Raw genomic sequence first — 15,513 nt, forward strand, 5'->3', positions numbered from 1 at the left:
TCCTAGCATTTACTTCTAACCCAATTAAGGCATCAAGACTACACTTTTATTTCTTGCACTTTTACTCGTGAGTGTGGAAAAAGTTACACACACGCACGCACACACATGCACATGCGCACACACAATCTTCTAGGGAGAGATAATCGTAAGTATCTCAGAGAAGAAAACTTAAAGGGATGGTTAAATTTATCCTGTTCTACTGTGACGCTCCAGGAAGGAATTATCCTTCTGATGTGTTCTCCCATGTCAGTCATACCCAAGAGGTCACGGGGAAGCAGAGCACTTCGCATGGCAGCCAGGAAGTAGGGGTGGGAGATACAGAGAGGAAGCAGCTGCCAAAGCCTCGTCCCCAGCGTCTCATCTCTGAGCTCTCATCACCTCCTGCAATGCCACCCTATCATGAATCCAAGAGACTGATTTACTGAGTACATCTGAGACCTCTGACCCAGCTACTTCTAGAGACTCCATTCTGGAAAGGCAAAGGCTGGCTCCACTAATCCGCTTGGCATTTCTTAATCCAGTCAAGTTGACAGTCACAGGGATAGGTACAAGACATTGAAATTTTGCCTCTCGTGGCATAACGTGAATTTACTGGAATCGGACAAGGCTAGAGAAATTACTCTCTCAGAAACAGGGACAAAGTAAGACTGGGCCAGTCTAGCGTTGTTTGATGAATGAGTGGCCCACTGCTTTCTTCTTTTTAATTGAAGAGCTATTTGTCAAAATGAAAAATGATTTCCACAGACAAATTGGTTTCCAGGAGTTTCCTAAAGTAGACAGTGACATTGTTTATCAGTCTCCTGCCTTGTCTTCCTGGGGAGAAGGAACAGTTAAATAAACAGAGAAGGTCTCCATTTTCAGTCTCGATAATTCAGCCATGGAGACAGGGTCCTCTCTTCCGGTCCTCCCTCTCTCCCATTTTTGCCTGTTCCTTCCTTCCTTTCTATCCCTCCTAAGAAGGCTTCCATCACAAGGCTGGCCTCTCTCTCTTGCTCTCCTCAGGCCTGTGCTCTGTCCTGGCCCCCGAGCGGAGGCTCTCTGATTGTCCGTGTCCTCTGTCCCCTCTGCAGTCACTCTCCTCAGGCCTGTGCTCTGTCCTGGCCCCCGAGCGGAGGCTCTCTGATTGTCCGTGTCCTCTGTCCCCTCTGCAGTCGCTCTGAGTCTGCTACCACCTGTCTGAGGAAGACATGGAATCCCACTCCTTTCTACTCCTCCCCTCTCCGCTCTGCTCTTCCTTCCCCTCATCTTCTCCTCCTCTCCCCAGGATTCAATGCCTGCAATGGTTTTCATTCCATCTTTATGGCTGACTGTTAGATCAGCTGGTATACAATCCTAAAATAAAACAGAATAAAACCAGTGGCTTCTAGAATTTTACAGGGATTATATTATTTTGTTCTAGCCTTCAGCATTTGCCTGGAAAGTGACAGTTTTTCAAGCTTATGACTTTCCAATGATTAGCTTCAGGGAAGTCTCTTTCCAGTCAATAATCTGAGTCACTAACTGACCTCCCAGATGACCGTCCAATGATTAAAAATATTCCCGAGTTAATCATATCCCAATTTTTTAAAAAATAAGAACAGCCTCATTTTATTAGTAATAAACCCTGCTGCACTCCGGTGGCAGCCCTATCCCTGCAGGCACAGTTAAACATTACAGGAGAGAAACAACGAGTCTCTGTTTACTCCCTTTAAGAGCACAGAAGAGTGTCCCAAACTCCAAATGTCACATTTTATTAATTCTATTTTTTGTTATGGCATTTTTGTATTACTGTAATAGTTCATTTCAATGGCCAACTAATTGAAATGAGAAAAAACAAAAGCTTACAGAGGCAGACTCTGGGCGCATCTGAGAGGCAGTGTCCAGAAAGGCTCAACTAAGGAGGGGAGGCCATGATGGATGTCTTGGGCTGGGACTGAGTAAGTGAGAAATAGGATAATTCAAGCTCCATCATCCATTCTTCTCTCTGTTCCTAACTGGGGATGCGGTGTGTGTGGTCACCTCATGCTCCTGACACCACGTTTTCCCACAGTGATGGACTGGGTCCCTCCTTAAACTAAGCTGAGGAAAGTAACCATTACATACACATGTACACACACACACACACACACACACACAGACATGCAGACAGACACAGATACACACACACAAACACAGTGACACACCTACACACATATTACACACACACACACAAACATTCCTACACAGACACACACACATATACAGACATGCAGACAGACACAGACACACACACAAACACAGAGACACACCTACACACACATATTATGTACACACATACACACACAAACATTCCTACACAGACACACACACACATGCACACACAAACATACCTATACAGACACACACACATATACATACATGCACATAGATACCGGTATACACAAACATACACACAAATTTGTACTTTGCTCATGTCCTATGCTTCCTGTCGCATATGCTCCTCATTCATCTCCTTCACTTCAAACAACCCCCCCACCCCGTGTGTGTGTGTGTGGTTCTGTAAGTGTGTCTGTGTTGATGTAACTTAGGGTACTTCATTTTTATATCTGTGGTAACTGCAGACTGATTTTCCATAAACTGGCAACGCTTGTTTAGTTTTTTTTTTTTGTATTTTATTTTTTAAGCTTGCGAATTCCCCCCCCCCTTTTAAAATTAAAAATAGACTCTTTTTTCATCCCATATATTCAGTTAACAGTTTCCCTCCACTACTATTCCTAGTTCCTCCCCACGTTGTTCTCCCTTTCAAATCCACCCCCTTTCTACGTCATTAGAAAACAAGCAGGCTTCTAAGGGATCATGATAAAATATAAAATCAAACAAAAATGAACTTAGCTCTTTGGATTTGGGAATTCATTCCAGGTACCATTAGCATCCGCTTTTTGCAATAAGTAGGAAGGTGATAACAGAAGTCTTCTCTTGACTCCTCTTTTCTGTCTTCTGGGATTAGCTTAGTAACGGGTGTGAGTATGGAGCCGGGAGTGGGGACTGTTCTTCTTCTGTGTCCATCACTCTACAGTGTTGGCGCTTGCCTCGGATGAAGTGACCAGCCTACCTGATGGTCCAGCCAGCTGGAAATGTGAACTGTCTATTGAATGGGCCAGGTCCCAAGTGATCTTCTTTCCATGTTCCATCCTTTCTGCGATCTTGTTCTCAGGGAAGGGTCTTTTGTTTCCTGGGTCTGTCTTAAGGAGAAATGTAATGATCCCAGGAAAGGCTGTGGGTGCCTTCGCAGGAGTCCAGTTCTTTATTGCTTTTACACCACACACAAAGAAGTAAGTGTGCAAAGAATGGAATCTGCATCTACGTGGAGACAGGCCTTACTCTCCTTCCTTAGACTAGTCGGGTGGTTCAGGGGCTGGGCAGGAGATCTGCCCCAGAAGGTGGGTTCACCTCAAGGGAACATGCTTTTCCTTTCCAGAATTCCCACAGCCTAGTGCGCTCCCTGTGAGTCCTCTGGAGATTCCCCTGCATCTCCCCGCTTTTCCTCACGAAGATATCACTATTTCTTTTCTCCTGTATTTTACTTCAGATGCTGGCCAGAGTCTACGTATTCTTTTAAGCATCACAACCAATGCTTTGGGATGCCTAGCTCTCTTTCTGATGTCCCCTCCCCCCAGTATGGCCGCCTGCTGCCAGGAGGCTGACCTCTATACCCCTCATCTGAGGCAGCGGTAACTGTTGTTCCTTCTCCATTTCCCTCCTTCCTTCGAAGTACCCAGGAGATTTACAGCTTGCCCGCCCCGAGGTTTTCCTTTTAAGCTCTAATAAACTGTACCTTCAAGCTTCTGCTGGAGTCTGTTCTTTGTCCTTGAGCTTCTGTTTGTGTCCATCCTTAAATTCTTATATTAATGAGACCAAGAACCCCAAGGGGGACTCAAAATTTCCAAGCTATCATATAATGGCTCTGCTAGAACTCCCCCAAGATTTCCAACAACGCGTCCTTTCTGCTCTTGAATTCTTTAATTGGCAGAGAGAATAAATTCCCTCCTGCTGGTTTGTAAGTCCCTGGCAGGTAGACCCGTGTTTGAGAATTTGGTTTGCATTTAAAGAGAGCAATAAACATTTTTCTTTACTGTAAACTACAGTCTCAGAAAGAAACTCTACACTCAAACCTTTCTAGAACCAAGTCCTTACTGTTGACAGCCGCGGAAACTTCCCTTCTGCTTTCAGATCCTAAGAATCGAGTCCTGGAGCAGAGAGAAACAATGATTTCTTACAGCTCACAAGGAGCCGGGAATGCGCACTGTGTTTATAGAGACTTGCTAATGGTTCCCACTGAGAAAACCCCCTGATTTGCCCATGACTCCTTTTCCTGGACCACTGACCCTCATACATTTTTCTTTGGAAAATTTAAACTGCCCCCAGTTGTTTCTATTAGGACCTGATATTCCCATTTGCTGTGGCACTTCTGTCCTGTCAACTCCTCTAGAAGCCCCCACCTTCTAAGTAGAAGAAAATGTCAGAGTTGTAACTGTCAGGTGAGGGGAACCTAAGACCTCTTGAGGAACAGAGAAAATGTATTCCTGACCCCTCTCTGGAAGCTGCTATCTCCAGAAAGATGCTCGAAGAGGGGATGAGGAATGTAGAGTTCAAAATGTCCTCTGCACACAGGTAAGCACAGGGGGAGCCAGGAAAGTTAAACACACAGGCATCCTTCAAAGAAGGAAATGCTCAACCTGTCCTCCTCCCGGAATGCTGGGAACGGACATACTTTAGAGCCCGCGTGGTGATCCTTTGCTGTTGGATGAGCCAGGCTCTGCCCACATCTCCTGAAATTTATGTTTTACTTCTCCTAGAGCCTAATACCTTGCGCACTACTTCTAGGCCATAAAACTCGTCCCTGTGAGAGATGTCATGTGTACTTTACAGCCGCCTAAGTGACTTCTGTGTTATCTTAGGGTCAGGCCTTCTGCACCTCAGTCTTTCTCCCTGGGCCCTTCTCTTGAGCGTTGTTTCTAACTCAGCAAGAACCCATGCAATAGATGAAGCTGTACGGACTCTGTAAGGAGGTTCCCTGTAAACATGTCTTAAGCTTTGCTATACTTACAGGGCTGGGTTAATTGCTATCTGAAAACTCTTTTTCCAAAGTCACGCTGGGCTTAGCTATGGCAAAAATAAATGAGCTGATGTCAGACTCTTGAAGTCCTGGCCCAGCCTCGGTGCCTAAGCTTCAAGCCGAGCTGAGTTTCACTCTTGTTTCTCCGGGCTCACATGTCTGCCTGCTGTAAAGTCCGCAGGGACCCTCTGTGGAGGAATCTTAACTCTGAAATTCTGCTCTGCTGCTGAGAACTTTGATTTGGGCACTGTGGGTTAGTTTTGCTGCTGGAGACTTGACCTTTGAATTTGCTGAAACCAAAGAGCCCTTGGTCTTGGAGGCAAGTGAGAGCATGCGCACTGGCGGTATTGCAACAAGCATAATGACCTTGCAGGTGTGGACAGAACAAGGTTCCCCTTCCTGACTGGGTCAGAAAAGGGTCTTGGAGGAAGTGACTCTTTGTTTTCAAAAGGAGTTGGAGGATACACGGACTACTCTTCTCTTGCTTAGGTAAGACACCCTGACCCAAATCAACTTGAGGAAGAGAGAGTTTATCTTAGCTTGTAATTATAGGGGGGGGGGTGGAGTTCACAGGACAGAAAGACAGAGCGGGAAGGTAGGAGCAGGAAGCTTGCTGGTCACATTTTCATCCGCCCACAGAAGGGAGAGAGCAGCCGGAAGTGCAGGAAGGCTATGAACGCTCAAAGCCCACCCCCAGCGACAGGCTGCACCTCTTAAAGCTTCAGTCAGCACTATCGACCGGGATCAAATGTTCAAACACATGAGCCGAAGGGAGTTGCTTCTCATTCAGACTGCCTCAGAGGGGCTGGTGGAGCAGAGCTGAGGCCCTGGCTGGATGGTAGATATGGAGTGCTATGTGGACGCTGAGGGGATGTTTGTCACTGCCTAGCATGGCTGCTTGGCTGTGAGTCACTACTTGGCTTACAATGATAACAAGTTTAGAGTCTGTGATTGGAGAGTTGATTCTCTCTTGGACAAATAGTTAACTAAGCGTTTTTTGTCTGTCAAGAGATAGGACTCTTTCCTCTTTTTACATGTTATATTGACATCTGCTTGGGTGACCCTGTGTGGCAAGCGTGTGTTCGATGACTTCGGCTTTCTAACACGGAATGAGGTCATATTCTTATCTCTGGTCAGAACGCAACACTGGTTAGCTGTCCCAGCATTCTGTGCCTTTCCCTTGCTGCAGGGAATGTGCTTCCAAAGCAGCTGTCTGCTCTGTTTCCTGGTAAAGATTTTTCTTTTCTGAGAAGACTTATTCCACCCACCCACCTCTGCTCCTCTTTTATTTATAAATCTTCCCTAATATTATCACTTTGCCCCCAATGCGAGAGAACAACGCCGCCATCACAGATCCTGATGGAAAGGGTCAAGTACATGGCAGAAGAATCTATCATTTCTTAGAGATTGAGCTAGCATTAATGATTTCTTTCACCTGAACTTATTGTTGTGTGAGGGGGAAAAAATAACCCAAATCAAAAAAGAGTCAAGCTTCTTTAGGTCTCTGTGGGGACATTTTATGTTATTTAAAATAATTCTTAACTAACATCATATACGACTGGTATTGCGCAGTTACCGGGAACTAGAATTAAGAGCACAAACCCAGTATCCATCAGTCTCCGCCCAGGTTCCCTTCCTCCATTAAGCACTTCCGGAGAAGCAGGTGCGTAACAGGGAAAACTGTAGGGAACTTCCTTCCCAGAACCAGTCCAGTAAGGAAAGGCATGGCCTCAAGCTGACCCAGGAACAGCACCGTCCCAGCACGACCATATTATTATCTTATCATCCTATCTATTGTTAGCGGTTTGCTTTCCTCCTCGGGGTGGGTTTTACTAAGACTCTGGAGCACACACAGTTTAACTAGACAAAATGAGGGGGCAGCGTCCGAGGGGGTTGTCTTGCCAGTGACGTCACCCTCATCCAGAAGAAACCAAACCGCACCAAAGCCTTGAAAATCCAACACAACCGCAACACAGAACCCAACTCACACACCTCCTGGCCGGCTCTATCTGTGCCCTTTGGAGTGTGCTATCCCTTTCCTGAATAAACCTCTGAATACCTTCTTTGTCTTGGCTGAATTTTTCTTTGAAGGAGAAGGCAACCAAAGAGTAGCCCTTGTCCTGCATTCAAAGTACTAATCTAATGCTTCATTATGTGAACATTATCTCAAGGAGCATAGTACACAAGGAAACTGGCAAGTGCTGGCTTTCTAGCCTTGAGCTCCCAATTTCCCCCACAACTGTGTAGTTGAACTTTCTTTGGACCTCCAGCTCCCAAATAATGACAAGGAGACTTCTTATGAAGTATGAAAGCTTGGCCTTAGCTTAGTCTTATTCCCAACTAGCCCTTAAAACCTAAATTAATATTATTTATATTTATATATATAATATTATATATTAATATTAATTTATATTAATCTATGTTCTCGTGGCTAGTTATCTCTCCTCCATATGTCTGACTTCCTTTGAGTCTCCCTGGCAAATCCCTTGGGCCAGATTCTTTCCCAGAGTTCCTATCTCTGCCAAGAAGTCCCATCTATCCTCTTCTGCCTAGTTATTGGTCCTTCAGCTCTTTATTAAACCAATCTGTCTTAGGCAGGCAAGGAAGGGCAGAGACACATCTTCACACAGAGTGATCAAATATCTCGCAACAGATTTGGGCCCTTCAGTCATCGTTGCTTGATCGTCATGCCCCTGATCTCCCAATTTCCCCCACAATGTGGGCCCATCAGTCATTATGACTCGTATATTCTATGTAGAAGTTATGTTCTATTTGCCTCCCATGTTGTTGCATGTATCTTTGTGTTTATATGCAATGTTACGTTTTATTGGTCTTGACTCTTCCCTTTTGTTTTCTGACTGTCTCTTTCAGAGCTTGGGCTTTGCCTGCACCAAGGGGTTAAATCTGAGCACAGATTCCCTCATGCTGGTACTCTGTGCCAGGAAATCAACATCTAGCAAACATATTTGTTGACATTCTCTTGGCCAGTCCTTACCTCTAGACCCAAGCTCTTTAAATCAAAGGATTTGATGATCCCCCTTCTGCCCCAAAGATCAAAGGATTTCAGGGGTTCTTTCCCCAAAGACTCTTTTTGCATGCCTCCCATTCCATGGCATTGGCTTCACAGAGGGGACTCAAGTCAGCCCCAAGTGACTTCCATCCATGTCTTCCCATCAGTTCTGTACAGAAATTTCTCACATCTCCATGGACTCTCTTCTTAGTTATGAACAAGCACTAGGGACCAGTTTCCCCAACCCTCCCCACACCCTGTGCATTTGAAGCCGACCAAATGCTCTACTGATGTTGTGAAGGCGAGCAGTTCTTTTCTCCATCTCGCTGGGTTTTATTCCTCAGCTCTCAGGCATGTTGCATAAAGGCCCGTGAATTAGTCACGACGGGCAGGCACGCTCCAGCCACCTCCATCAGCTGGACAGCGTATCTGTTCTATTAGCACCTTGGGACTGCTGACTGTGAACTTGGCCTACTTTTGGAGTTGCTGGTGGAACAAACATCTTGAAACAGGAAATGCACACGCTTAAACAGATCCCACATTTACCCTTAAATGGCAGGATGATACATATGGTGCCTTCGAAGACCCTGAACCACTGCCTCACACAGCCTAACCGAGGCAGCCAAGGAGTGTGTCTTGTGTGGCCTTTGCCAGGCCATCTTCCTGGCAGGAATTTTGCCTCAGGTGCCTCCAGGATGACCTTAAGAAACCGGTTTACTTATCTTACTCCAAGGACTTTGTGAAGAAAGACTAATAAACAGCAAACAAAACGCCTGCAAGCCCTTCCCCAGCAAAAGGTCATTTCATCCCCCACTGTGTGGAACTCTCCCAGCTGCAAAGGTATAACTTTATATTGTAGATTTATGGAAAGACCATTCCACATTTCCCATATACCTAAAGAAAGGTGGTAAAGGGTCCCTTTCTCTGCCTCAGATCATGATCCTTAGTTCAGGATTAAACTCATTCGAATGGAATCCCGGTGCCTCCTTTTCCTATTGATCTGCTCGGTCCACGTCTGTGCTGCTGCGGCAATCTGCAGTCCAGGAGGACATTTTCCTACACTGTGACTGCTGGATTCCTTGCTTGGTGGTAACACAGGTAGCATATGTTATGTGAGTGTTAACAAATTTACTCTCAAAATATTTTCCCACAGAATGTGACAGCATTTAAAAATATTTACCAATCGTATACCCCTGTGTTTTAAAAATAACTTTGTTCTTAGCCAGTATTTTTCTCATTTCCCTTACCCCACTGGTTCATATTTCTTATGAGCAGGCCATGTGGTTTATCAGAATGCATTTTAGGGGAAATTATACTGTCTGTAATTTATGAGAACACACATTTGAAAATAATCTTAAAACGTTATATTCAATTATATAAATCATGTTAATAAGTTCCTAAAAAAAACCTATTGCTTTAGGCTGTGGAAACAAAGTGTGCACCCCTTTCCTTATCCAATCAAAAAGGGTCACAGCTGACACCCTCACATCAAAAGGCAGGGTAACAAGAGGGATGCCTAACACAGTTTTTTGATCACAGTTTTATGTAAGACAGGGGTCTTCTGACCCAAGACCCATAGACCCGGGGCGAACTGTCCATTTCTGTACTCCGTGCTATAGTTTAGACCTGCAATATGTCCTTAAGACCCATGTGTCCAAGACTTGGTCACCAGCCTGTGACTCTTGTGGGAGGCAGCAGAGCTCTGAGCCCCAACGGGACTTGCTTTGACATGAAAGGCTGTATTAGCACATCTTGTAGGGTCTTCAGGTTGTCGCCGGCAGGTAGTCTGCAATTCATTTCATAATCCGCTCAGGAACCACAGTGAGATCCTCACTTTTCCCTTCGGTGAGCTGTGGTGAGGACACCACCTTGAGAAATCCCCAGTTGTTAGAAGGAAGCAGTAGAGGTAGGGAGCAGGAGACACCTCAGGTGTGCTGCCTCCATTGACCGCCTTGCCTTAGACTACCTACACTCCGTGCACTTCGCCCAGGGCACCTACCCCTTCTGCGCAGGCGTCGTCACTCAACACAGTTTTATCTCCCTGCGCGGCAGTGAAGCAAAGCCCTCTCACCCCATCTGCCCTGAAAGCTTTGCTGCAAAGCTCCACGCTTCCCCCAAAGGGCTGAGATCCACAGATGTATCCCTTGTTTACCTAAGGCTAGACATAGACCCTTCAAAGCACCATTCTTGGCCTCCTGAAAGAGAAACTGAAACAGGTCCTCGTGGTGGGTGAAGCAAAACGTAGAACTGGCTTTCCACGGGCCTGGGGAACTGGGTCGCTCTCAGTTTAAGCGGCCCTCACTAGAAACTCAGCAGGCTTCAGATGGAATGTGCTCTGCTCTGCTGGTCTGGCTGCAGCTGCCCTCAGGAGTCCCTCACCCGGCTTACTCTCTTCCCTCAGACAAGAAATCTTTTCCCCTGCCCTTTGAGTCCACTGTAGACCCCACGTCACGGCGTTTTCCCCATTTCACTTGTTGTTCTTGCCCACTGAAAATGCACCTTCCCCTCCCCTTGTTGGATTTCGAGTCTCTCCTTATCAAATCCATACTTGGCATTTAAAGCAACATCACACTGGTTTATTTAAATTTTATTAAATGTGTGAGCACACATACATGCACATACGTAAAGATCAGAGAAGTTGTGTGAGTTGGTTCCCTGCTTCCATTAGGTAGGTCCTGGGGATAGAACTCAAGCTACGAGGCTTGGGAGCAAGCACCTTTACTCCCTGAGCCACCCCATCAGCCCCACATATTTGAAGTCATGTATTATGACAGGGGTCTGAATACAGTGTCCCAAATATGGCACTTAAAAATATGGCACTTCAGCTGGCTCTTACATCTTAAATTAACCCATTTTTTTATTTTATATTTTACCACAAGGCTCATGGTTTGTTTCCTCACATCTTGCTTCTTGGGCAGCTACATGGCATCTGCCTGACTCCGCCTTCTTTCTCCCTACATTTTCCTACCTAGCTATATTTTGCCCTGCCATAAGCCAAACAGCTTCTTTATTAACCAATGGTAATAAAACATATTCACAGCCTACAGAGGGGAATCCTACATCAGCACTTAGTGTGTTGAATGTTTGAGGCTGAAAGAATTTTGAGATGGCAAAAGCAAGAGTGTCTGCGAGTTCCCACTGAGCATGGGTGCAGGTCAGAAGGTCCCCCGACAGCAGTGCCCCCCTGGTCTTGAGGAAAGGAGAAGGGGTGTGGGAGGAATTTGAGTGACGGGGGGCTTTGCTGAGCTTCCCCAGTTCACTGCTTTTTAGCTCAGGCCTCTTGTCCTATCTTTTCCCCACAGGAATTTCCAATCTGTGCCAAATGTGGCGTACAAACACCCAGGTTCATTCATTTACTAGGCCAGCAAGATTCCGTTGTCAAGCGAGACTTGCAACAAGGAGAGCCACATATTACATTGTCAAGCGAAGCGTGCCCCATCAGTGAAATCTACATGGACCCCAATAGAAAGGATTCTAGCAGGGTAAAAGGAAAAAGTTCCGCGGGTAGTAGAGTCAGGTGTGAGAGCTGAGAATGCTGGGCAGAGTCAGGTGGCAGAGCTGAGAACATAGCCAGGAGGTGCGGGCTGAGTCTGTTGCTCTCCTCCACTTAATAAGAAGCAGTCAGGAGAGCATACACCTACCACCCTGGGGACTCGTCTAACACCTCTTCTGACCCACAGGATCTGGACTTCACTCCAGCTGCATTCCCAGTGAGCAGAGGACAGCCACCGGATGGCACCAAACACTGCTTTCGACATGATGATTTGCATGATAGGCTAACATTGGGATGCCACAGCTGCTTAATGGCTGGTAAACACCCTTCATACCAGCCTGAATTTTAAGAACTGGATTCTTCTCATCATGTAATTGCTTTATTGCACACACACACACACACACACACACACACACACACACACACACACTCCTACTGATAAATTAAAATAAACACCAGTAGGGGATATATTCTCAAGGTTCGTATTTGGTAGAGATTCAGATATGAACACGTTAGATTGTGTCTGAAAAAGGCAGGGCAAGTTGGTGTATTAAGGGACTCCCTGATTGAAATTGGAGCCAGAATTTACAGAAATATTGACAGGCAGAAGTTAGAAGGAAGGGAAAACTATTTAAAGTGGATTCCTGCTAGATATCCAGACTCGTTCTCTTTTGGGAATCCCATTATTTTAGGAGAGTCATTTGGAGGAGACTTTCGGTTACTCAAAGGTCACGCAAAGAAGATTGCACAGAGAGGTGAAGGTGCTGGAGAAGCAGGGGTTTGAAGCAGTGGCCCACATGAAGAATGACAATATAGGACACCTTCGTTGCATGCTTAAAATGAGCTATTTCCTTAAAGCTCTGTCCCCCAAACAGCATACAGGAGAAACATTTTTGCATGGCCACCAACCACACAAGCATGCCTTTATTTCAGAAAACACCATTTTCCCCATTGCACAGAGGTCTTTGAGAAGCCCTGATTCAAACTGAATTCGTTAGAAAGTGTTGGTGGCTATCTACGGTACTGACTGCCTGCATTCCGCTGGACTGCAATCTACGATTTTAAAACATGTCGTTTCCCACATTGGCATTTGCAGCGGGCTTCTGCATGCATGGGCGATGGAGACCCACCACCACCCAACTAAACAATGGTGGTCTGGGTCCTATCTCTAGGGTATGCCAGTGCTTCAGGCTTGATATCTGGTCATCATGGGCTGCCTTTGCTAATCCTGTTGGCAAGAGTCTCCTACTCCCTAATTTTCCACCTGCCACCCCCTCTGTTTGCTTCTGGATGATATATCCCCACCTTTCCCTAGTCTATTCAAAATGGAGTCCTTTGTACTATACAACAATCACCCCAGATTCAAGATTGCTTTTAAGCACTTTGCAGTCCTGCTGTTTTTTTTTTTTTTTTTTTTTGAATGCTTTTATTCAAGTAGCTTGCGAGAATGGGGAGTGAGATTAGGGTGGGGCCAAATATGACCTAGAAACTGCAAATACCCCTGGAAAATCATCACCCACCACTGCTTGTTACTGAAAATTTTGGGGACTCATTTTGTTGTTATAAGATGATGCTGGGGAAATTAGGGTCCCGTCTTGGGGTTTTTAGTCTCAATAAACACATTTAACAGATTCAAAGGGAAATATGAGGACAATTTATTAGAATTTAAAGAAAAATTCCAGGATAGGCAATCTACAAACCTTGACAGCTGCCTGGAGGAGACAAGGGGAACAGAGATCAAGAAAAAGCCATGCCCTTTGAGTTGAGCCATCATGAAATCAGGGAGGCGACAAGCAGCTCTATGGCAGGAAGGGGGGATTTCAAGAAAAGATAACGAAGTCTAAAGTGTCAGGAAAATCATCCTTAGGCTCTTGCAGAATCCAAAACAAAGACAGAAGAGAAGAAAAAGGAAGCCGACCCAACAGAAACTCAGACCAGGTCTGGGGTGACTGTATTGGGGTAAGAACTTCTGGGAAAGGCAGGTACGTTATGTCATTGAGGGGACAATCAGTCCTCTAATCTCTTTAGGCTGATGGTGATCCCATCTTTTGAAGTACAGTCCCACCATGCTGAGGAGTGGCCCCTCCGCCACTGACCTACGTAACTGGCATGCCAGTCCCCTACCCACGCCAGAGATTGCATTTTCTTCATGAGAAGGAAATAGTTTCCCCTTAACAGGCCTTGTTGCTATGGTGACACTCCAACCCACCAGGCAGTGGGCATCAATCTAGCTGTGCCACTGAGCCAGGTCTGACTTCCATGCAGTGTGATTATCCGGAAGCAAGATTTTCAGAAGAAAACATTTGTTCTCAAGGTAGTAAAACTCGAAGGAACAGAAAAGTACATCTCAAATCTGCCTCCTTGCTGATAGGCTTTGGGGTGTTGGCGGGAGAAAGAGGAGGGTGGTTGAGGGAGGGGAGTGGCTGTACGTGAGGAAAAGTCCAGTGTTGGGGGGGGGGGTCGGGTCTGTGCATTTGTGAGCCAATTTCATGGCTCCTGGCAGGAAACACCCAGGAAACAGCGGCATTAGCAGGACTGGAGGGTGGAGTCTGAACCTCTCTCAGTTGGCAAGTTTACCTATCAGACGCTTGTCTGAGTTCAGATGTAGGGTTGCTGGTTCTGACTCATTTGAGCTACTCCCAAACTCCTGCAAAACAGCTGGAAGATCATCAGCACAGTTGCCTGCCCTCTGCAGGTATCACATAGCACGGTTCAAGAGGGTGCATTGATGAACTCCAGCCCCTGGAAGATTGTGACAGAAGCCAAGAGCTAAGAGATAGGAAAGCTAGAGTTTATTCAGATTTCCTGGGATTTGTGGTAGTCAGCCTGGAATGCTCTGCCAGGGTAATTAGAAACAACAACCCAGAGCCTGCTGATGATGGCTGGCTGACTTCTTCTGATTAAATTGTGCCCCTGGATGCTAACGTGAGAGCCATAGTGGGAAGGACAGAGAGGACCAAGAGGGAAACATTGGCGCTAAAGAGTGAAGAATCTGAAGGGCTTGACAGGGAAGAAGGACAAATTGCTAGTGACACCCAGAGATGGAGAGGCAAGAACGTGAGGCCCTAGAGCTAGTGGGCCCCTGTGATCTGTGAAAACAGCTTCCTCTAGAAGCAGCACTTCAAGCTTATTAATGGCAATGCTTTCCTTCTCATATTCTTGACCTTCCCATAAAGATCTCTCAGCGCTTGCAGGATGATTATGCTTATGCATGGAGAAATGATCATGATGGTCCCTTGTGTGCTTGCGATGGAGCGGCAGAGCCTCAAATAGTGCCTGGCTCGATGCAAGCTGGCAGTACCCAGTGCAGCCGTCATCTGACTTCCTGATTTAATGCATTGCAATAGTGGCAGAAGCCAAAGAGAAGACACGAAAGGCATTCTCCTTGGCATGCAGGAAACTCTCAGATGTAGCTAAACTGTTGGTTTCTGTGCTGGAAAGCAGAGGTCTAGAATTATAGTTCATACAGTACATTTTAATTATTGCATTTGTAAGTACTAGCTGGTGGAAACCCCACAGACCTTCAGTTCTCTCGTCTTGGTACCAGATAGGCAGATCTATCGGAGTCCGGATGAACACAAAGGACCAGTTTGTTCCTCAGGATTCAGAACTAGATTGCTGTGTGTGACGGGAGGATGGAGAAAGCTTGCAGGTGACACAGTGTGAGAGACAAGCATAGATGCGAACAAATACGAGCAAGACTTTGGTCCTGCTGGCTGCCAAAGGCACTTACTGTGCCCATCACTACCACGTGAGCTCCCGTTCAGTATTGCCAGTTAAAGCCAGCACAGACACTATAACGGATCCTGTGTTTTAGCTGTCAGTGCCAGGGTTGGATTCTAGGACTAGATCTCTAGCAGGTAAGGTTCCAGTTTAAGTATTTGCAGTCTCAATTCCCAATGGAATACTAACTGATTACACGGGAGAAAAAAATCA

General features: G+C 45.9%; 1 long non-coding RNA gene across 6 annotated transcripts in view; it reads left to right on the forward strand.

The window, feature by feature from the left end:
- The first annotated feature begins 4,936 nt into the window (after positions 1-4,936).
- LOC119811660 overlaps positions 4,937-15,513 on the forward strand; it is a 55,288-nt gene continuing 44,711 nt past the window's right edge. For 2 of the 6 annotated variants that reach the window (XR_005284995.1, XR_005284993.1), the window contains exon 1: positions 4,937-5,563. This is a non-coding gene — a long non-coding RNA (uncharacterized LOC119811660). Of the gene's footprint in view, positions 5,564-7,945; positions 9,059-11,764; positions 12,954-15,513 lie in introns of those variants that run through there. The other 4 variants (XR_005284994.1, XR_005284991.1, XR_005284992.2 and 1 more) reach the window with 4 other exon arrangements.

The sequence above is a fragment of the Arvicola amphibius genome, chromosome 4 (assembly GCF_903992535.2).
Source record: "Arvicola amphibius chromosome 4, mArvAmp1.2, whole genome shotgun sequence".
In the NCBI taxonomy this organism is placed as follows: domain Eukaryota; kingdom Metazoa; phylum Chordata; class Mammalia; order Rodentia; family Cricetidae; genus Arvicola; species Arvicola amphibius.